Consider the following 24,727-nt stretch of genomic DNA (forward strand, 5'->3'; position numbering starts at 1 on the left):
CGATATAAAGACACATTCAGATACTCAGTTGAACGATTTCAGATATAGTTCTAGAGAACGATATAAAGACACATTCAGATACTCAGTTGTTGTCTAGTTCTAGAACGATATAAAGACACATTCAGATACTCAGTTGTTGTCTAGTTCTAGAACGATATAAAGACACATTCAGATACTCAGTTGTTGTCTAGTTCTAGAACGATATAAAGACACATTCAGATACTCAGTTGTTGTCTAGTTCTAGAACGATATAAAGACACATTCAGATACTCAGTTGTTGTCTTCTAGTTCACATTCAGATACTCAGTTGTTGTCTAGTTCTATAAAAAGACACATTCAGATACTCAGTTGTTGTCTAGTTCTAGAACGATATAAAGACACATTCAGCTACTCAGTTGTTGTCTAGTTCTAGAACGATATAAAGACACATTCAGATACTCAGTTGTTGTCTAGTTCTAGAACGATATAAAGACACATTCAGATACTCAGTTGTTGTCTAGTTCTAGAACGATATAAAGACACATTCAGATACTCAGTTGTTGTCTAGTTCTAGAACGATATAAAGACACATTCAGATACTCAGTTGTTGTCTAGTTCTAGAACTCAGTTGTTGTCTAGTTCTATAAAGACACATTCAGATACTCAGTTGTTGTCTAGTTCTATAAAGACACATTCAGATACTCAGTTGTTGTCTAGTTCTAGAATGATATAAAGACATTCAGATACTCAGTTGTTGTCTAGTTCTAGAACGATATAAAGACACATTCAGATACTCAGTTGTTGTCTAGTTCTAGAACGATATAAAGAGACACATTCAGATACTCAGTTGTTGTCTAGTTCTAGAACGATATAAAGACACATTCAGATACTCAGTTGTTGTCACATTCAGACACATTCAGATACTCAGTTGTTGTCTAGTTCTAGAATGATATAAAGACACATTCAGATACTCAGTTGTTGTCTAGTTCTAGAACGATATAAAGACACATTCAGATACTCAGTTGTTGTCTAGTTCTAGAACGATATAAAGACACATTCAGATACTCAGTTGTTGTCTAGTTCTAGAACGATATAAAAAGACACATTCAGATACTCAGTTGTTGTCTAGTTCTAGAACGATATAAAGACACATTCAGATACTCAGTTGTTGTCTAGTTCTAGAACGATATATAAAGACACATTCAGATACTCAGTTGTTGTCTAGTTCTAGAACGATATAAAGACACATTCAGATACTCAGTTGTTGTCTAGTTCTTCAGATAAGTTGTTGTCGATATAAAGACACATTCAGATACTCAGTTGTTGTCTAGTTCTAGAACGATATAAAGACACATTCAGATACTCAGTTGTTGTCTAGTTCTAGAACGATATAAAGACACATTCAGATACTCAGTTGTTGTCTAGTTCTAGAACGATATAAAGACACATTCAGATACTTCAGATACAGTTGTTGTCTAGTTCTAGAACGATATGACATTGATACTCAGTTGTTGTTAGTTCTAGAACTCGATATAAAGACACATTCAGATACTCAGTTGTTGTCTAGTTCTAGAACGATATAAAGACACATTCAGATACTCAGTTGTTGTCTAGTTCTAGAACGATATAAAGACACATTCAGATACTCAGTTGTTGTCTAGTTCTAGAACGATATAAAGACACATTCAGATACTCAGTTGTTGTCTAGTTCTAGAACGATATAAAGACACATTCAGATACTCAGTTGTTGTCTAGTTCTAGAACGATATAAAGACACATTCAGATACTCAGTTGTTGTCTAGTTCTAGAACGATATAAAGACACATTCAGATACTCAGTTGTTGTCTAGTTCTAGAATGATATTCAAGACACATTCAGATACTCAGTTGTTGTCTAGTTCTAGAACGATATAGAGACACATTCAGATACTCAGTTGTTGTCTAGTTCTAGAACGATATAAAGACACATTCAGATACTCAGTTGTTGTCTAGTTCTAGAACATTCAGATATAAAGACACATTCAGATACTCAGTTGTTGTCTAGTTCTAGAACGATATAAAGACACATTCAGATACTTGTTGTCCAGTTTTAGAACGATTCAAGACACATTCAGATACTCAGTTGTTGTCTAGTTCTATAACGATATAAAGACACATTCAGATACTCAGTTGTTGTCTAGTTCTAGAACGATATAAAGACACATTCAGATAATCAGTTGTTGTCTAGTTGAACGATATAAAGACACATTCAGATAGTTCTAGTTCTAACGATATAAAGACACATTCAGATACTCAGTTGTTGTCTAGTTCTAGAACGATATAAAGACATTCAGATACTCAGTTGTTGTCTAGTTCTAGAACGATATAGAGACACATTCAGATACTCAGTTGTTGTCTAGTTCTAGAACGATATAAAGACACATTCAGATACTCAGTTGTTGTCTAGTTCTAGAACGATATAAAGACACATTCAGATACTCAGTTGTTGTCTAGTTCTAGAACGATATAAAGACACATTCAGATACTCAGTTGTTGTCTAGTTCTAGAACGATATAAAGACACATTCAGATACTCAGTTGTTGTCTAGTTCTAGAACGATATAAAGACACATTCAGATACTCAGTTGTTGTCTAGTTCTAGAACGATATAAAGACACATTCAGATACTCAGTTGTTGTCTAGTTCTAGAACGATATAAAGACACATTCAGATACTCAGTTGTTGTCTAGTTCTAGAACGATATAAAGACACATTCAGATACTCAGTTGTTGTCTAGTTCTAGAACGATATAAAGACACATTCAGATACTCAGTTGTTGTCTAGTTCTAGAACGATATAAAGACACATTCAGATACTCAGTTGTTGTCTAGTTCTAGAACGATATAAAGACACATTCAGATACTCAGTTGTTGTCTAGTTCTAGAACGATATAAAGACACATTCAGCACGTTTACATGCACCTAATAATTCAATATTAAACTGATTATGGCTGTAGGCAGATTATGCGATTGTCATGTAAATACCTTACTCTGCACACCTTAATCGGCGTTCCAGTGGTGTATTTGATCTGTGTACTAGCACCAGCCGAGAGCCTCCCTCTTTAGCGCCGGTGAAGTGAGCTCGGAACAACTTCATGTATTCGTCTTAGAAGTCGTTTTTTACAGAATCAAATATGCATCACAAAAATAACTTGTTCACTGTGGTAGAATGTTTACTTTGATTGGTGACTTTGATTGGTGATGATCAGGTAGGTAGCCTGATTAGATAGGTAGCCTGATCAGGGAGGCAGCCTGATCAGGTAGCCTGATTAGGGAGGTAGCCAGATTAGGTAGCCTGATTAGGTAGGTAGGCTGATAGGTAGTTAGCCTGATTAGGTAGGTAGCCTGATTAGGTAGTTAGCCTGATTAGGTAGCCTGATTTGGTAGGTAGCCTGATTAGGTAGTTAGCCTGATTAGGTAGCCTGATTAGGGAGGCAGCCTGATCAGGTAGCCTGATTAGGGAGGTAGCCTGATTAGGTAGGTAGCCTGATCGGGTAGCCTGATTAGGGAGGTAGCCAGATTAGGTAGCCTGATTAGGTAGGTAGGCTGATAGGTAGTTAGCCTGATTAGGTAGGTAGCCTGATTAGGTAGTTAGCCTGATTAGGTAGCCTGATTTGGTAGGTAGCCTGATTAGGTAGTTAGCCTGATTAGGTAGCCTGATTAGGGAGGCAGCCTGATCAGGTAGCCTGATTAGGGAGGTAGCCTGATTAGGTAGGTAGCCTGATCGGGTAGCTTGATTAGGGAGGTAGCCTGATTAGGGAGGTAGCCAGATTAGGTATGTAGCCTGATCAGGTAGCCTGATTAGGTAGGTAGCCTGATCAGGTAGCCTGATTAGGTAGGTAGCCTGATCAAGTAGCCTGATTAGGGAGGTAGCCTGATGAGGTAGCTTGATTAGGTAGGTAGCCTGATCAGGTAGCTTGATTAGGTAGGTAGCCTGATCAGGTAGCCTGATTAGGGAGGTAGCCTGATCAGGTAGCCTGATGAGGTAGCCTGATTAGGTAGGTAGCCTGATCAGGTAGCTTGATTAGGTAGGTAGCCTGATCAAGTAGCCTGATTAGGGAGGTAGCCTGATGAGGTAGCTTGATTAGGTAGGTAGCCTGATCAGGTAGCTTGATTAGGTAGGTAGCCTGATCAGGTAGCCTGATTAGGGAGGTAGCCTGATCAGGTAGCCTGATGAGGTAGCCTGATTAGGTAGGTAGCCTGATCAGGTAGCTTGATTAGGTAGGTAGCCTGATCAGGTAGCCTGATTAGGTAGCCTGATTAGGGAGGTAGCCTGATTAGGTAGCCTGATTAGGTAGCCTGATTTAGAGATGTGTCCATTATTAGAGACATTGTTCTTCTTGTAAAACGTGTAAACGTTTCAAACTATTATATTCAACTGACTATCCACTATAGTCACGTTACTGTGTGCATGTAACTCATTGGTTTCTCAACAGACAGCTGAACTCTAGCATTCTCGTGTGTGTGTGTGTGTGTGTGTGTGTGTGTGTGTGTGTGTGTGTGTGTGTGTGTGTGTGTGTGTGTGTGTGTTCCTAGGTGTTGCTTGCATTTGCCAACGGTCTGAATCAGCTGTACTTCTACTACGAGACCAAGGCCTCAGACGAACCCAACAACTGCAAGGGCATCCGCTGTGAGAAACAGAATAACGCTTTCTCAACGTAAGACACTCACTCACTCACTCACTCACTCACACTCACTCACTCACTCACTCACTCACTCACTCACTCACTTTCTCTCTCTCTCACTCACTCACTTTCTTTCTCTCTCTCTCTCTCTCTCTCTCTCTCTCTCTCTCACACTCACTCACTCACTCACTCACTCACTCACTCACTCTCACTCACTCACTCACTCACTCACTCACTATATATATATATATATATGTGGGTATGTTTATATATGTATATATACACTGCTCAAAAAAATAAAGGGAACACTTAAACAACACAATGTAACTCCAAGTCAATCACACTTCTGTGAAATCAAACTGTCCACTTAGGAAGCAACACTGATTGACAATACATTTCACATGCTGTTGTGCAAATGGAATAGACAACAAGTGGAAATTATAGGCAATTAGCCAATTAGGAGTGGTTCTGCAGGTGGTGACCACAGACCATTTCTCAGTTCCTATGCTTGGTCACTTTTGAATGCTGGCGGTGCTTTCGCTCTAGTGGTAGCATGAAACGGAGTCTACAACCCACACAAGTGGCTCAGGTAGTGCAGCTCATCCAGGATGGCACATCAATGCGAGATGTGGCAAGAAGGTTTGCTGTGTCTGTCAGCGTAGTGTCCAGAGCATGGAGGCGCTACCAGGCCAGTACATCAGGAGACGTGGAGGAGGCTGTAGGAGGGCAACAACCCAGCAGCAGGACCGCTACCTCCGCCTTTGTGCAAGGAGGAGCAGGAGGAGCACTGCCAGAGCCCTGCAAAATGACCTCCAGCAGGCCACAAATGTGCATGTGTCTGCTCAAACGGTCAGAAACAGACTCCATGATGGTGGTATGAGGGCCCGACGTCCACAGGTGGGGGTTGTGCTTACAGCCCAACACCGTGCAGGACGTTTGGCATTTGCCAGAGGACACCAAGATTGGCAAATTCACCACTGGCGCCCTGTGCTCTTCACAGATGAAAGCAGGTTCACACTGAGCACGTGACAGACGTGACAGTCTGGAGACGCCGTGGAGAACGTTCTGCTGCCTGCAACATCCTCCAGCATGACCGGTTTTGCGGTGGGTCAGTCATGGTGTGGGGTGGCATTTCTTTGGGGGGCCGCACAGCCCTCCATGTGCTCGCCAGAGGTAGCCTGACTGCCATTAGGTACCGAGATGAGATACTCAGACCCCTTGTGAGACCATATGCTGGTGCGGTTGGCCCTGGGTTCCTGCTAATGCAAGACAATGCTAGACCTCATGTGGCTGGAGTGTGTCAGCAGTTCCTGCAAGAGGAAGGCATAGATGCTATGGACTGACCCGCCCGTTCCCCAGACCTGAATCCAATTGAGCACATCTGGGACATCATGTCTCGCTCCATCCACCAACGCCACGTTGCACCACAGACTGTCCAGGAGTTGGCGGATGCTTTAGTCCAGGTCTGGGAGGAGATCCCTCAGGAGACCATCTGCCACCTCATCAGGAGCATGCCCAGGAGTTGTAGGGAGGTCATACAGGCACGTGGAGGCCACACACACTACTGAGCCTCATTTTGACTTGTTTTAAGGACATTACATCAATGTTGGATCAGCCTGTAGTGTGGTTTTCCACTTTAATTTTGAGTGTAACTCCAAATCCATACCTCCTTGGGTTGATAAATTCCATTGATCATTTTTGTGTGATTTTGTTGTCAGCACATTCAACTATGTAAAGAAAAAGTATTTAATAAGAATATTTAATTCATTCAGATCTAGGATGTGTTATTTTAGTGTTCCCTTTATTTATTTGAGCAGTGTATATATATATATTCTCTCTCTCTCTCTCAATTCAATGGGCTTTATTGGCATGAGAAACATATGTTAACATTGTCAAAGCAAGTGAGGTAGATAATGAACAAAAATGAAATAAACAATAAAAACAAACAGTAAACATTACACATACAGAAGTTCCAACAGAATAAAGACATTACAAGTCATATTATGTCTCTATACAGTGTTGTAATGATGTGCAAATAGTTAAAGTACAAAAGGGAAAATAAATCATCATAAATATGGGTTGTATTTACAATGGTGTTTGTTCTTCACTGGTTGCCCTTTTCTTGTGGCAACAGGTCACACATCTTGCTGCTGTGATGTCACACTGTGGTATTTCACCCAGTAGATATGGGAGTATATCAAAATCGAGTGTGTTTTCGAGTTCTTTGTGGATCTGTGTAATCTGAGGGAAATATGTGTCTCTAATATGGTCATACATTGGACAGGAGGTTAGGAAGTGCAGCTCAGTTTCCACCTCATTTTGTGGGCAGTGAGCACATAGCCTGTCTTCTCTTGAGAGCCATGTCTGCCTACGGCGGCCTTTCTCAATAGCAAGGCTATGCTCACTGAGTCTGTACATAGTCAAAGCTTTCCTTAAGTTCGGGTCAGTCACAGTGGTCAGGTATTCTGCCACTGTGTACTCTCTGTTTAGGGACAAATAGCATTCTAGTTTGCTCTATGTTTTTGTTAATTATTTCCAATGTGTCAAGTAATTGTCTTTTTGTTTTCTCATGATTTGGTTGGGTCTAATTGTGCTGCTGTCCTGGGGCTCTGTGGGGTCTGTGTGTGTTTGTGAACAGGGCCCCAGGACCAGCTTGCTTAGGGGACTCTTCTCCAGGTTCATTTTTCTGTAGGTGATGGCTTTGTTATGGAATGTTTGACATTTACTGTCAGGGCCCAGGTCTGTCAGGGCCCAGGTCTGTCAGGGCCCAGGTCTGTCAGGGCCCAGGTCTGTCAGGGCCCAGGTCTGACATAATCTGTGCAGAAGATCTAGGTGCTGCTGTAGGCCCTCCTTGGTTGGTGACAGAAGCACCAGATCATCAGCAAACAGTAGACATTTGACCAAACAATTATGTTAGGTCAGAGCCAAGTCACAGAAAAACACAGCCATTTTTCCAGCCAAAGAGAGGAGTCACAAAAAGAGATACAAATGAATCCGTAACCTTTGATGATCTTCATCAGATGACACTCATAGGACTTTATGTTACACAATACATGTACAGTGGGGAGAACAAGTATTTGATACACTGCTGATTTTGCAGGTTTTCCTACTTACAAAGCATGTAGAGGTCTGTAATTTTTTATCATAGGTACACTTCAACTGTGAGAGACAGAATCTAAAACAAAAATCCAGAAAATCACATTGTATGATTTTTCAGTAATTAATTTGCATACTTGTTCTCCCCACTGTATATATATATGATATATATATGTGTGTGTGTACATGTATGTATGTATATTTATATATATGTGGGTATGTGTATGTATATATACTGTATATATATATATATATATATATATATATATATATATATATATATATATATGCTTTCTCCCTATCTCTCTCTCTCTCCCTCTCCAGGTGGTCTTGTCTATTTTTGGCCTGATCAGTCTCTCATCTCTCTCTTTCTCTCTCTCCCTCTAACTCTTTCTCTCTCTCCCTCTCTCTCTCTCTCTCCCTCCCTCTCTCTCTCTCCCTCTCCTCCTCTCTCTCTCTTTCTCTCCCTCCCTCTCTCTCTTTCTCTCCCTCCCTCTCTCTCTCTCTCTCTCTCTCTCTCTTTCTCTCTTTCTCTCTTTCTCTCTTTCTCTCTCTCCCTCTCTCTCTTTCTCTCCCTCCCTCTCTCTCTCTCCCCCTCTCTCTCTCTCGTTCTCCAGGCTATTTGAGACTCTCCAGTCTCTGTTCTGGTCCGTCTTTGGCCTGTTAAACCTGTACGTGACTAACGTTAAAGCTCGTCATGAGTTCACTGAGTTTGTGGGGGCCACCATGTTCGGAACCTACAACGTCATCTCTCTGGTGGTTCTGCTCAACATGTTGATCGCCATGATGAACAACTCCTACCAACTCATCGCTGTGAGTAGTACTACCGTTAATATATATATATTGATTGATTGATTGACTGACTGATTAATAGCCATCAGGAACAACTATCAACTCATAGCTGTGAGTAGTGCTGCTATTAAACATCTAATAATTCTCCATTGAAGTTTCATTGTTTTATCTCAGTGCTGATGAGTTCCATTGTATTATCTCAGCACTGATGAGTTCCATTGTATTATCTCAGCGCTGATGAGTTCCATTGTATTATCTCAGTGCTGATGAGTTCCATTGTATTATCTCAGCGCTGATGAGTTCCATTGTATTATCTCAGTGCTGATGAGTTCTATTGTATTATCTCAGCGCTGATGAGTTCCATTGTATTATCTCAGCGCTGATGAGTTCCATTGTATTATCTCAGTGCTGATGAGTTCTATTGTATTATCTCAGTGAGTTCCATTGTATTGTCTCAGTGCTGATGAGTTCCATTGTATTATCTCAGTGAGTTCCATTGTATTGTCTCAGTGAGTTCCATTGTATTGTCTCAGTGCTGATGAGTTCCATTGTATTATCTCAGCGCTGATGAGTTCCATTGTATTATCTCAGTGAGTTCCATTGTGTTATCTCAGTGAGTTCCATTGTATTATCTCAGTGAGTTCCATTGTATTATCTCAGTGAGTTCCATTGTATTATCTCAGTGAGTTCCATTGTGTTATCTCAGTGAGTTCCATTGTATTATCTCAGTGAGTTCCATTGTATTATCTCAGTGAGTTCCATTGTATTATCTCAGTGAGTTCCATTGTATTATCTCAGTGAGTTCCATTGTATTATCTCAGTGAGTTCCATTGTATTATCTCAGTGAGTTCCATTGTATTATCTCAGTGAGTTCCATTGTATTGTCTCAGTGCTGATGAGTTCTATTGTATTATCTCAGTATCAAAGCATCCTGTACAAACTAAAGCCATTGATTGACTGATTGACCAAATAATTTATTCTCCTCCCTCTCTCCACTTCTCCCCCCTCATCCCCCCTCTCTCCCCTCATCCCCTTCATCTCCCTCTCTCTCTCCTCCCTCATCCCTCTCTCTCTCCCTCATCTCTCCCTCATCCCCTTCTCTCTCTCCTACTTCTCCCCTCATCCCCTCTCTCTCTATCTCCCACATCAACCCCTATCTCTCTCCTACTTCTCCCCTCATCCCCTCTCTCTCTCCTACTTCTCCCCTCATCTCCCTCTCTCTCTCTACTTCTCCCTCATCCCCTCTCTCTCTCCTACTTCTCCCCTCATCCCCCTCTCTCTCTCCCACATCTCCCTCACCCCCTCTCTCTCTCCTACTTCTCCCCTCATCCCCTCTCTCTCTCCTACTTCTCCCCTCATCCCCCTCTCTCTCTCCTACTTCTCCCCTCATCCCCCTCTCTCCCCCACATCTCCCCTCACCCCCTCTCTCTCTCCTACTTCTCCCCTCATCCCCCTCTCTCTCTCCAACATCTCCCCTATCTCTCTCCTACTTCTCCCCTCATCCCCCTCTCTCTCTCCCACATCTCCCCTCACCCCCTCTCTCTCTCCTACTTCTCCCTCATCCCCCTCTCTCTCCTACTTCTCCCCCTCATCCCCTCTTCTCCCCCACTTCTCCCCCTCATCCCCCTCTCTCTCTCCTACTTCTCCCCCTCATCCCCCTCTCCTCTCCTACTTCTCCCCCTCATCCCCTCTCTCTCCCTACTTCTCCCCCTCATCCCCCCTCTCTCTCTCCTACTTCTCCCCTCATCCCCTCTCTCTCTCTCCCACATCTCCCCTCTCTCCCTACTTCTCCCCTCATCCCCCTCTCTCTCTCCCACATCTCCCCCTATCTCTCTCCTACTTCTCCCCCTCATCCCCCTCTCTCTCTCCCACTTCTCCCCTCATCCCCTCTCTCTCTCCCACTTCTCCCCTCATCCCCCTCTCTCTCCCTCATCCCCCTCTCTCTCTCCTACTTCTCCCCTCATCCCCCTCTCTCTCCCTCATCTCCCTCTCTCTCTCCCACTTCTCCCCTCATCCCCTTCTCTCTCTCCCACTTCTCCCCCTCATCCCCTCTCTCTCCCACTTCTCCCCCTCATCCCCCTCTCTCTCTCCTACTTCTCCCCCTCATCCCCTCTCTCTCCTACTTCTCCCCCTCATCCCCCTCTCTCTCTCTCCCACTTCTCCCCTCATCCCCTCTCTCTCTCCCCCCTCATCCCCCTCTCTCCCACTTCTCCCCTCCCTCTCTCTCCCTCATCCCCCCCTCTTCTCTCCTACTTCTCCCCTCATCCCCTCTCTCTCCCTCATCCCCCTCTCTCTCCACTTCTCCCCTCATCCCCCTCTCTCTCCCACTTCTCCCCTCATCCCCTCTCTCTCTCTTACTTCTCCCCTCATCCCCCTCTCTCTCCTACTTCTCCCCCCCTCATCCCCCTCTCTCCTCCTACTTCTCCCTCATCCCCCTTTTCTCCCACATCTCCCCTATCTCTCTCTACTTCTCCCCCTCATCCCCCTCTCTCTCTCCCCCACTTCTCCCCTCATCCCCCTCTCTCTCTCCCACTTCTCCCCTCATCCCCCCCTCTCCCCTCATCCCCCTCTCTCTCTCTCCTACTTCTCCCTCATCCCCCTCTCTCTCCCTCATCCCCTCTCTCTCCCACTTCTCCCCTCATCCCCCTCTCCTCTCCCCACTTCTCCCCCTCATCCCCCTCTCTCTCTCCTACTTCTCCCCCTCATCCCCCTCTCTCTCCTACTTCTCCCTCATCCCCTCTCTCTCTCCTACTTCTCATCCCCCTCTCTCTCTCCTACTTCTCCCTCATCCCCTCTCTCTCTCTCCAGGACCATGCAGATATAGAGTGGAAGTTTGCCCGGACCAAGTTATGGATGAGTTATTTTGACGAGGGTGGTACTCTGCCCCCTCCCTTCAACATCGTTCCCAGTCCTAAGTCAGTGTGGTACCTCTGTCTGTGGGTTCACCATCGACTCTGTAGGAGAGGAGCGCCCCCTGCTGACAACACAGACAAACACCACGACCTACGAAAGTTCCCGGTAAGAAGATACAAACACAAACACATAAATGCATGCATGCAACACACACACACACATACACACACACACACACACACACACACACACACACACAGAGGATGCCACAACCAATCGCTTTAGAGCCCTAATAATACAAGGTAGATAGGTCCTACTACTGTTCTGAAATGTAGCCATACACTGGTAGCCATACACTGGTAGCCATACTCTGGGAGCCGTACTCTGGTAGCCGTACACTGGTAGCCATACACTGGGAGCCATACTCTGGGAGCCGTACTCTGGTAGCCGTACTCTGGTAGCCATACACTGGGAGCCGTACTCTGGTAGCCATACACTGGGAGCCGTACTCTGGTAGCCATACACTGGTAGCCGTACTCTGGTAGCCATACACTGGTAGCAGTACTCTGGTAGCCGTGCACTGGTAGCCATACACTGGTAGCAGTACACTGGTAGCCGTACACTGGTAGCCATACACTGGTAGCAGTACACTGGTAGCCGTACTCTGCTAGCCACACACTGTAACTCTCGATTCAGAACCATCGACAGAAGGCTACAGCCAGTCAATGCAACTATGGATTCAGAACCATGGACAGGCTACAGACAGTCAACTTAACTATCGATTCAGAACCATGGACAGGCTACAGACAGTCAACTTAAAGGATAAAGTTGGATGCTCTGTCAATTTCAGCCCCATCAGAGAGACAGCCTGGACAACAGGAGCAACACGCCACGGCTCACCTCAGAGCACAACCAATCGGCTACATTGGTCATTGTCAGTACACCCATCAAATAACACAGAGCTGTATGTCTATCAATAGCAATTCAACCCTCAAAAGCAAGTAGCCTAATGAAGGTCAGGGCGTGGCAGTATCCCCCCCCCCCTCCCTCCCAAAGGTGCGGACTCCCGGCCCGCACACCTAAGCCTATATGGGAGGGTCTGGGTGGGCATAACTCCGAGGTGGCGGTTCTGGCTCGGGACGTAGACCCCGCTCCACTTCTGACTCGTCACACTTACTTAATGTCTCTTTGGTGTGAAAAATGCAAATCAATCCCAGAACAACAGCAAAGGACCTTGTGAAGATGCTGGAGAAAACAGGTACAAAAGTATCTATATCCACAGTCAAACGAGTCCTATATCGACATAACCTGAAAGGCCGCTCAGCAAGGAAGAAGCCACTGCTCCAAAACCGCCATAAAAAAGCCAGACTACAGTTTGCAACTGCACATGGGGACAAAGATCGTACTTTTTGGAGAAATGTCCTCTGGTTTGTTGAAACAAAAATTTAAATGTTTTGCCATAATGACCATCGTTATGTTTGGAGGAAAAAGGGGGAGGCTTACAAGCCGAAGAACACCATCCCAACCTTGAAGCACGGGGGAGGCAGCATCATGTTGTGGGGGTGCATTACTGCAGGAGGGACTGGTGTACGTCACAAAATAGATGGCGTCATGTGGGAGGAAAATGATGTGGATATATTGAAGTAACATCTCAAGACATCAGTCAGGAAGTTAAAGCTTGGTCACAAATGGGTCTTCCAACTGGACAATGACCCCAAGCACACTTCCAAAGTTGTGGCAAAATGGCTTAAGGACAACAAAGTTAAGGGATTGGAGTGGCCATCACAAAGCCCTAACCTCAATCCCATAGAAAATGTGTGGGCAAAACTGAAAAAGTGTGTGCGAGCAAGATGGCCTACAAACCTGACTCAGTTAGACCAGCTCTGTCAGGAGGAATGGGCCAAAATTCACCCAACTTATTGTGGGAAGCTTGTGGAAGGCTACCCGAAACGTTTGACCCAAGTTAAACAATTTAACGGCAATGCTACCAAATACTAATTGAGTGTATGTAAACTTCTGACCCACTGGGAATGTGATGAAAGAAATAAAAGCTTAAATAAATAATTCTCTCTACTATTATTTTGACATTTCACATTCTTAAAATAAAGTGGTGATCCTAACTGACCTAAAACAGGGAATTTTTACTAGGATTAAATGTCAGAAATTGTGAAAAAGTGAGTTTAAATGTATTTGGCTAAGGTGTATGTAAACTTCTGACTTCAACTGTATGTATGCCAATACACATTTCTAAACACAAGAAAACTCATTTTAATAATCTCATGTTGCTCACTCAAATTAAAGCACACGCACACACCTGGCCTGATTTCCAGTCCTGGGCTGAGTTCCAAACGGACTCTTATTCCCTATATACACTGACCAGGGCCCATGGGACTCTGTAGTGCACTAAGCAGGGAAGAGGACTGTAGTGCACTACGTAGGGAAGAGGGGTGATTTGGGACTCAGCCCAAATGTGGGCTGAATTATATAACACCAAGAATCCATCTGATGCTGCTGATATGAGTGGGCGAAGTGTGTCTGTGTGTTTGTATGTGTCTCTGTGTGTGTCTCTGTCTGTCTGTCTGTCTGTCTGTCTGTCTGTCTGTCTGTCTGTCTGTCTGTCTGTCTGTCTGTCTGTCTGTCTGTCAGACAGACAGACAGACAGACAGACAGACAGACAGACAGTCTGTCTGTCGGCCTGCCTGAAGTTTGTGTGTGTGTGTGTGTGTGTGTGTGTGTGTGTTGTCAGTGTGTGTGTGTGTGTGTGTGTGTGTGTGTGTGTTGGTAAATAATGTGCTTTACCACTATATAATTTCTTTTCAGGAGCATCATGCAGACAGCCTGATACAGAACCAGCATTATCAGGTATTTCTCTCTCAGGGTGTTTTCACACTTGGTCCCTTTCAGACAATTTTTGTTACAAATGAAATTGTGAACAATCCAAAAGGAAGTCAATCATCTCAAAAGGTGGTCGGGGTTCGGGTCGATAGAATTACACGGTCTGGTTCTTTTTAGGACAATGTGAACACAAAGCTCCCTACTGTTTCCCCTGACATAACCCCTCACATTAGACATAACCCCTCCCACTAGACTACTGACATAACCCCTCCCACTAGACTACTGACATAACCCCTCACATTAGACTACTGACGTAACCCATCCCACTAGACATAACCCCTCCCACTAGACATAACCCCTCCCACTAGACTACTGACAACCCCTCCCGCTAGACTGCTGACATAACCCCTCCCACTAGACTACTGACATAACCCTTACCACTAGACTACTGACATAACCCCTCCCACTAGACTACTGACATAACCCCTCCCACTAGACATAACCCCTCCCACTAGACTACTGACATAACCCCTCCCACTAGACTGCTGACATAACCCCTCCCACTAGACTGCTGGCATAACCCCTCCCACTAGACTACTGACATAACCCTCCCACTAGACTACTGACATAACCCCTCCCACTAGACTACTGACATAACCCTCCCACTAGACATAACCCCTCCCACTAGACTACTGATATAACCCCTCACACTGGACTGCTGACATAACCCCTCCCACTAGACATAACCCCTCCCACTAGACTACTGACATAACTCCTCCCACTAGACTACTGACATAACCCCTACCACTAGACTACTGACATAACCCCTCCCACTAGACAACTGACATAACCCCTCCCACTAGACAACTGACATAACCCCTCACACTAGACGACTGACATAACCCCTCCCACTGGACTACTGACATAACCCCTCCCACTAGACATAACCCCTCCCACTAGACATAACCCTCCCACTAGACATAACCCCTCCCACTAGACATAACCCCTCCCACTAGACTACTGACATAACCCTCCCACTAGACAACTGACATAACCCCTCCCACTGGACTGCTGACATAACCCCTCCCACTAGACTGCTGACATAACCCCTAACACTAGACTACTGACATAACCCCTCCCACTAGACAACTGACATAACCCCTCACACTGGACTGCTGACATAACCCCTCCCACTGGACTACTGACATAACCCCTCCCACTAGACATAACCCCTCCCACTGGAGACATAACCCCTCCCACTAGACATAACCCTCCCACTAGACATAACCCCTCCCACTAGACTACTGACATAACCCTCCCACTAGACTACTGACATAACCCCTCCCACTAGACTGCTGACATAACCCCTCCCTCTAGACTACTGACATAACCCTCCCACTAGACTACAGACATAACCCCTCCCACTAGACTACTGACATAACCCCTCCCACTAGACATAACCCCTCCCTCTAGACTGCTGACATAACCCCTCCCACTAGACTACTGACATAACCCCTCCCACTAGACTACTGACATAACCCCCTCACACTAGATTACTGACACAACCCCTCCCACTAGACCACTGTCTAACCCCTCCCACTAGACTACTGACATAACCCCTCCCACTAGACTACTGACATAGCCCCTCCCACTAGACTACTGACATAACCCCTCCCACTAGACTACTGACATAACCCCTCCCACTAGACTGCTGACATAACCCCTCCCTCTAGACTACAGACATAACCCCTCCCACTGACTACTGACAACCCCTCCCACTAGACATAACCCTCCCACTAGACATAACCCCTCCCACTAGACTACTGACATAACCCCTCCCACTAGACTACTGACATAACCCCTCCCACTAGACTGCTGACATAACCCCTCCCACTAGACTGCTGGCATAACCCCTCCCACTAGACTACTGACATAACCCTCCCACTAGAATACTGACATAGCCCCTCCCACTAGACTACTGACATAACCCCTCCCACTAGACATAACCCCTCCCACTAGATTACTGACATAACTCCTCCCACTAGACTACTGACATAACCCCTACCACTAGACTACTGACATAACCCCTCCCACTAGACAACTGACATAACCCCTCCCACTAGACAACTGACATAACCCTCACACTAGACGACTGACATAACCCCTCCCACTGGACTACTGACATAACCCCCCACTAGACATAACCCTCCCACTAGACATAACCCTCCCACTAGACATAACCCCTCCCACTAGACTACTGACATAACCCCTCCCACTAGACTACTGACATAACCCCTCCCACTAGACAACTGACATAACCCCTCCCACTGGACTACTGACATAACCCCTCCCACTAGACAACTGACATAACCCCTCCCACTAGACAACTGACATAACCCCTCACACTAGACGACTGACATAACCCCTCACACTAGACGACTGACATAACCCCTCCCACTGGACGTAACCCCTCCCACTAGACATAACCCCTCCCACTAGACTACTGACATAACCCCTCACTAGACTACTGACACAACCCCTCCCACTAGACTACTGACATAACCCCTCCCACTAGACTACTGACATAACCCTCCCACTAGAATACTGACATAGCCCCTCCCACTAGACTACTGACATAACCCCTCCCACTAGACTACTGACATAACCCCTCCCACTAGAATACTGACATAGCCCCTCCCACTAGACTACTGACATAACCCCTCCCACTAGACATAACCCTCCCACTAGACTACTGATATAACCCCTCACACTGGACTGCTGACATAACCCCTCCCACTAGACACATAACCCCTCCCACTAGACTACTGACATAACCCCTCCCACTAGACTACTGACATAACTCCTCCCACTAGACTACTGACATAACCCCTCACATTAGACTACTGACGTAACCCCTCCCACTAGACATAACCCCTCCCTCTAGACATAACCCCTCCCCACTAGACTACTGACATAACTCCTCCCACTAGACTACTGACATAACCCTACCACTAGACTACTGACATAACCCCTCCCACTAGACAACTGACATAACCCCTCACACTAGACGACTGACATAACCCCTCCCACTGGACTACTGACATAACCCCTCCCACTAGACATAACCCTCCCACTAGACATAACCCCTCCCACTAGACATAACCCCTCCCACTAGACTACTGACATAACCCCTCACACTAGATGACTGACATAACCCCTCCCACTGGACTGCTGACATAACCCCTCCCACTAGACAACTGACATAACCCCTCACACTAGACGACTGACATAACCCCTCCCACTGGACTACTGACATAACCCCTCCCACTGGACTACTGACATAACCCCTCCCACTAGACATAACCCCTCCCACTAGACATAACCCCTCCCACTAGATTTAACCCCTCCCACTAGACTACTGACATAACCCCTCACACTAGATGACTGACATAACCCCTCCCACTGGACTACTGACATAACCCCTCCCACTAGACTACTGACATAACCCCTCCCACTAGACTACTGACATAACTCCTCCCACTAGACTACTGACATAACCCCTCCCACTGGACTGCTGACATAACCCCTCCCACTGGACTGCTGACATAACCCCTCCCACTAGACAACTGACATAACCCCTCACACTAGACGACTGACATAACCCCTCCCACTGGACTACTGACATAACCCCTCCCACTGGACTACTGACATAACCCCTCCCACTAGACATAACCCCTCCCACTAGACATAACCCCTCCCACTAGATTTAACCCCTCCCACTAGACTACTGACATAACCCCTCCCACTGGACTACTGACATAACCCCTCCCACTAGACTACTGACATAACTCCTCCCACTAGACTACTGACATAACCCCTCCCACTGACTGCTGACATAACCCCTCCCACTAGACTACTGACATAACCCCTCCCACTAGACTACTGACATAACCCCTCCCACTAGACAACTGACATAACCCCTCACACTAGACGACTGACATAACCCCTCCCACTGGACTACTGACATAACCCCTCCCACTAGACGACTGACATAACCCCTCCCACTGGACTACTGACATAACCCTCCCACTAGACATAACCCTCCCACTAGACATAACCCCTCCCACTAGACTACTGACATAACCCCTCACTAGACGACTGACATAACCCCTCCCACTGGACTACTGACATAACTCCTCCCACTAGACTACTGACATAACCCCTCCCACTAGACTACCGACATAACCCCTCCCACTAGAATACTGACATAATCCCTCCCACTAGACTACTGACATAACCCCTCCCACTAGACTACTGACATAACCCCTCCCATTGGACTACTGACATAACCCCTCCCCTACTGACATAACCCCTCCCTCTAGACTACTGACATAACCCTCCCACTAGACTACTGACATAACCCCCCCCACTAGACTACTGACATAACCCCTGCCACTAGACGACTGACATAACCCCTCCCACTGGACTACTGACATAACCCCTCCCACTAGACATAACCCCTCCCACTAGACATAACCCCTCCCACTAGACATAACCCCTCCCACTAGACTACTGACATAACCCCTCCCACTAGACTACTGACATAACCCCTCCCACTAGACAACTGACATAACCCCTCCACTGGACTACTGACATAACCCCTCCCACTAGACAACTGACATAACCCCTCCCACTGGACAACTGACATAACCCCTCACACTAGACGACTGACATAACCCCTCACACTAGACTACTGACATAACCCCTCCCACTGGACGACCCCTCCCACTGGACGTAACCCCTCCCACTAGACATGACAACCCCTCCCACTAGACTACTGACATAACCCCTCCCACTGGACTACTGACACAACCCCTCCCACTAGACTGCTGTCTAACCCCTCCCACTAGACTACTGACATAACCCCTCCACTAGAATACTGACATAGCCCTCCCACTAGACTACTGACATAACCCCTCCCACTAGACTACTGACATAACCCCTCCCACTAGAATACTGACATAGCCCCTCCCACTAGACTACTGAACCCCTCCCACTAGACATAACCCCTCCCACTAGACTACTGATATAACCCCTCACACTGGACTGCTGACATAACCCCTCCCACTAGACATAACCCCTCCCACTAGACTACTGACATAACCTCCCACTAGACTACTGACATAACTCCTCCCACTAGACTACTGACATAACCCCTCACATTAGACTACTGACGTAACCCCTCCCACTAGACATAACCCCTCCCTCTAGACATAACCCCTCCCACTAGACTACTGACATAACTCCTCCCACTAGACTACTGACATAACCCCTACCACTAGACTACTGACATAACCCCTCCCACTAGACAACTGACATAACCCCTCACACTAGACGACTGACATAACCCCTCCCACTGGACTACTGACATAACCCCTCCCACTAGACATAACCCCTCCCACTAGACATAACCCCTCCCACTAGCCATAACCCCTCCCACTAGACTACTGACATAACCCCTCACACTAGATGACTGACATAACCCCTCCCACTGGACTGCTGACATAACCCCTCCCACTAGACAACTGACATAACCCCTCACACTAGACGACTGACATAACCCCTCCCACTGGACTACTGACATAACCCCTCCCACTGGACTACTGACATAACCCCTCCCACTAGACATAACCCCTCCCACTTGACATAACCCTCCCACTAGATTTAACCCCTCCCACTAGACTACTGACATAACCCCTCACACTAGATGACTGACATAACCCTCCCACTGGACTACTGACATAACCCCTCCCACTAGACTACTGACATAACCCCTCCCACTAGACTACTGACATAACCCCTCCCACTGGACTACTGACATAACCCCTCCCACTGGACTACTGACATAACCCCTCCCACTAGACATAACCCTCCCACTAGACATAACCCCTCCCACTAGATTTAACCCCTCCCACTAGACTACTGACATAACCCCTCACACTAGATGACTGACATAACCCCTCCCACTGGACTACTGACATAACCCCTCCCACTAGACTACTGACATAACCCCTCCCACTAGACTACTGACATAACTCCTCCCACTAGACTACTGACATAACCCCTCCCACTGACTGCTGACATAACCCCTCCCACTGGACTGCTGACATAACCCTCCCACTAGACAACTGACATAACCCCTCACACTAGACGACTGACATAACCCCTCCCACTGGACTACTGACATAACCCCTCCCACTGGACTACTGACATAACCCCTCCCACTAGACATAACCCCTCCCACTAGACATAACCCCTCCCACTAGATTTAACCCCTCCCACTAGACTACTGACATAACCCCTCCCACTGGACTACTGACATAACCCCTCCCACTAGACTACTGACATAACTCCTCCCACTAGACTACTGACATAACCCCTCCCACTGGACTGCTGACATAACCCCTCCCACTAGACTACTGACATAACCCCTCCCACTAGACTACTGACATAACCCCTCCCACTAGACAACTGACATAACCCCTCACACTAGACGACTGACATAACCCCTCCCACTGGACTACTGACATAACCCCTCCCACTAGACGACTGACATAACCCCTCCCACTGGACTACTGACATAACCCCTCCCACTAGACATAACCCCTCCCACTAGACATAACCCCTCCCACTAGACTACTGACATAACCCCTCACTAGACGACTGACATAACCCCTCCCACTGGACTACTGACATAACTCCTCCCACTAGACTACTGACATAACCCCTCCCACTAGACTACCGACATAACCCCTCCCACTAGAATACTGACATAATCCCTCCCACTAGACTACTGACATAACCCCTCCCACTAGACTACTGACATAACCCCTCCCATTGGACTACTGACATAACCCCTCCCATTGGACTACTGACATAACCCCTCCCTCTAGACTACTGACATAACCCCTCCCTCTAGACTACTGACATAACCCCTCCCACTAGACTACTGACATAACCCCTGCCACTAGACTACTGACATAACCCCTCCCATTGGACTACTGACATAACCCCTCCCACTAGACTACTGACATAACCCCTCCCACTTAAAGGGGCAGAAGCCTGAATCACAACATAGGGTCCACAACCTGTCCTATCTCTTAAAGGGGCAGAAGCCTGAATCACAACATAGGGTCCACAACCTGTCCTTCCTCTTAAAGGGGCAGAAGCCTGAATCACAACATAGGGTCCACAACCTGTCCTTCCTCTTAAAGGGGCAGAAGCCTGAATCACAACATAGGGTCCACAACCTGTCCTACCTCTTAAAGGGGCAGAAGCCTGAATCACAACATAGGGTCCACAACCTGTCCTCCCTCTTAAAGGGGCAGAAGCCTGAATCACAACATAGGGTCCACAACCCGTCCTATCTCTTAAAGGGGCAGAAGCCTGAATCACAACATAGGGTCCACAACCTGTCCTACCTCTTAAAGGGGCAGAAGCCTGAATCACAACATAGGGTCCACAACCTGTCCTACCTCTTAAAGGGGCAGAAGCCTGAATCACAACATAGGGTCCACAACCTGTCCTATCTCTTAAAGGGGCAGAAGCCTGAATCACAACATAGGGTCCACAACCTGTCCTTCCTCTTAAAGGGGCAGAAGCCTGAATCACAACATAGGGTCCACAACCTGTCCTTCCTCTTAAAGGGGCAGAAGCCTGAATCACAACATAGGGTCCACAACCTGTCCTATCTCTTAAAGGGGCAGAAGCCTACCTTGGGTGTACAATTTTCAATGACAGCATTATTTAATTAATCTGTGTGTGTACATGTCAGTCTCCTATGGATTCATAAAATGTTATTTTCTTTTAACAAAAGTGTCGGACAGGGGTGTCCATAGTGACAGTGTTGTGGTTAACAGGAAGTAATATCATTGTTAACAGGAAGTGATCCGTAGCCTGGTGAAGAGGTACGTGGCGGCCATGATACGCAGTTCCAAGACGGACGAGGGACTGACCGAGGAGAACTTTAAGGTGTGTGTGGAAGGAGGACGTTTTGCCAATTAGACATCGACCGTAGGTTTTTAGAAGACTATATGTAATATCTATCTGTCTCCATCCCTCTCTCCATCCCTCTCTCTCTCATCCCTCTCTCTCTCATCCCTCTCTCTCATCCCTCTCTCCATCCCTCTCTCCATCCCTCTCTCCATCCCTCTCTCTCTCATCCCCCTCTCTTATCCCTCTCTCTCTCATCCCTCTCTCTCATCCCTCTCTCTCTCATCCCTCTCTCTTATCCCTCTCTCTCTCATCCCTCTCTCCATCCCTCTCTCTCTCATCCCCCTCTCTTATCCCTCTCTCTCATCCCTCTCTCTCATCCCTCTCTCTCATCCCTCTCTCTCTCATCCCTCTCTCTCATCCCTCTCTCTCTCATCCCCTCTCTTATCCCTCTCTCTCTCATCCCTCTCTCTTATCCCTCTCTCTCTTATCCCTCTCTCTCTCATCCCCTCTCTCTCCCCCTCTCTTATCCCCTCCCTCCCTCTCTCTCATCCCCTCTCTCTCATCCCTCTCTCTTATCCCTCTCTCTCTCATCCCTCTCTCCATCCCTCTCTCCATCCCTCTCTCTTATCCCTCTCTCTCTCATCCCTCTCTCTTATCCCTCTCTCTCTCATCCCTCTCTCCATCCCTCTCTCTCATCCTCTCTCTTATCCCTCTCTCTCTCTCCCCCTCTCTTATCCCTCTCTCTCCCTCATCCCTCCCCTCTCTTATCCCTCTCTCATCCTCTCTCCATCCCTCTCTCTATCCCTCTCTCATCCCTCTCTCCATCCCTCTCTCCATCCCTCTCTCCATCCCTCTCTCTCATCCCTCTCTCTCCATCCCTCTCTCTCATCCCTCTCTCTCCATCCCTCTCTCTCTATCCCCTCCTTTCCTCTCGTCTCTAGGAGTTGAAGCAGAACATCTCCAGTTTCCGTTATGAGGCTTTAGATCTCCTTGGTAACCGTCGGCCTCCCCAGACGCCACTACTCCTCCAGCAGCAACGCCACACTGAGACGAGGGGAGGAACCAGTGATGAGGGGGCCCCGACTCTAACTTTGACCCCAATGATCCTTCTCTGGGGTCGCAGGAGGTGGGAGGAGCCAAGAGGTCAATGGGCATGACCTTTCTGACCCCGACAGGAAGCATGGAGAAGAAGAAACCTAAATATGGTGTCTCCGCTTTGGTCCGCAGTATTTCAGGAATGGAGGTGGTTTCTGTAACGAAGATGGAGGGAGAGGAGGAGGAGGGATGGGGGGAGGAGGGAGAGGAGGAGGTGGATGAAGAGAAGGAGGAGGAGGGATGGGGGGAAGAGGAAGAGGAGGAGGGTAAACCAAAGAGCAATGGGGTGAGGAGAGAAGCCGTCCCTTCCTCTTCTTCTATCTTCCCTTTGTTCCCTTCCTCCTCCACCTCCTCATCCTTCGCTCGCATGGAGAGTCGTCTCCAGCGGTTGTCGGTGGCGGCATCCAATAAGACACCAGACTATTTTAAACGCCTCGGCTTCCTGTTCTCACGCAAAGCCCCGCTCCTTCCCCTCTCCATCAGCCAATCCCCTCTCTCCGTCACCATCTCAGACGGCTTGCTCCACCCCCTGAGAGGTCGAGGGTCGTATGACCTCAGTTTAGTTAGTCACTTGAGCCGCAGCGAGACGCAGCTTAACCAGGCAGGACATACTAAGGCAGTCGGAGCCACTCCTAATTCCTCCAGACGAGCAAATGAGACGGACTCTCTCCTCCCCTTGCCCCTCCCACCTCCCTGCCCCTGCCAATCCCTGCACTGTGCTTCCAATATGGCAGACTCTAAATTCCACCATCTGGACTCCAGCGAGAGCGTCTTCGAGGGAGGAGGAGGTGGGTCGGTGGAGCCGTTGGCTGTCGTCGAGGAATCCTGCGTCATGGAGGACTCTGTTACTACGCAGCTGTAAGAAGACTGTAGTCAGTTGGTTACCTACCGGAACTCAACGAACAACTGCAAAGTCACAGGTGACGAGAGGACTGTATATAGGGGGACACTGTAAGTGACCTAGACCACCCCCACATCCCACTTATGTCACCCTACTGAACCCCTGAACTAGGAGGTCATTATGGCCCTGTCCAGAAACAACCCCTAGACCCTACTGTTCCCCTGAACTAGGAGGTCATTATGGCCCTGTCCAGAAACAACCCCTAGACCCTACTGAACCCCTGAACTAGGAGGTCATTATGGCCCTGTCCAGAAACAACCCCTAGACCCTACTGTTCCCCTGAACTAGGAGGTCATTATGGCCCTGTCCAGAAACAACCCCTAGACCCTACTGAACCAGGGGGTCATTATGGCCCTGTCCAGAAACAACCCCTAGACCCTACTGAACCAGGCGGTCATTATGGCCCTGTCCAGAAACAACCCCTAGACCCTACTGAACCCCTGAACCAGGAGGTTATTATGGCCCTGTCCAGAAACAACCCCTAGACCGTACTGAACCCCTGACCTAGGAGGTCATTATG

The 24,727-nt window shown here is 47.3% G+C and overlaps 1 pseudogene; it reads left to right on the forward strand.

Moving 5' to 3' along the window:
• LOC115127593 (short transient receptor potential channel 5-like) overlaps window positions 1-24,452 on the forward strand; it is a 65,578-nt pseudogene extending 41,126 nt beyond the window's left edge.
• Window positions 24,453-24,727: the final 275 nt, after the last annotated feature.

Source organism: Oncorhynchus nerka, linkage group LG8 (assembly GCF_034236695.1).
Source record: "Oncorhynchus nerka isolate Pitt River linkage group LG8, Oner_Uvic_2.0, whole genome shotgun sequence".
Taxonomy (NCBI): Eukaryota; Metazoa; Chordata; class Actinopteri; order Salmoniformes; family Salmonidae; genus Oncorhynchus; species Oncorhynchus nerka.